Genomic DNA, 267 nt, shown 5'->3' on the forward strand with positions numbered 1-267 from the left:
ATGCCACGGCACTCTGCCCAGGGGGACAGCTTGAGGCTCTGTCTCAAAAAAAAAAAATACACATGCATATTGTTATATATGTAAATATATATACCCATATATGTTAGAGAAAATGAAAAATGGGGAAATACGTTAAAAGTTGAAGAAAAGATATATGAAACTCCTCTACACCATTTTGTAACTTTTCTAAAAATTTGGTGCTCAAATTAAAAATAATAAAAACTTTGTTGGCATGCTTCTGGAGCCAAGATGATTTCGATTAGAATT

This window comes from Otolemur garnettii, unplaced genomic scaffold, assembly GCF_000181295.1.
Source record: "Otolemur garnettii isolate 467f Iridium unplaced genomic scaffold, OtoGar3 scaffold00034, whole genome shotgun sequence".
Taxonomy (NCBI): Eukaryota; Metazoa; Chordata; class Mammalia; order Primates; family Galagidae; genus Otolemur; species Otolemur garnettii.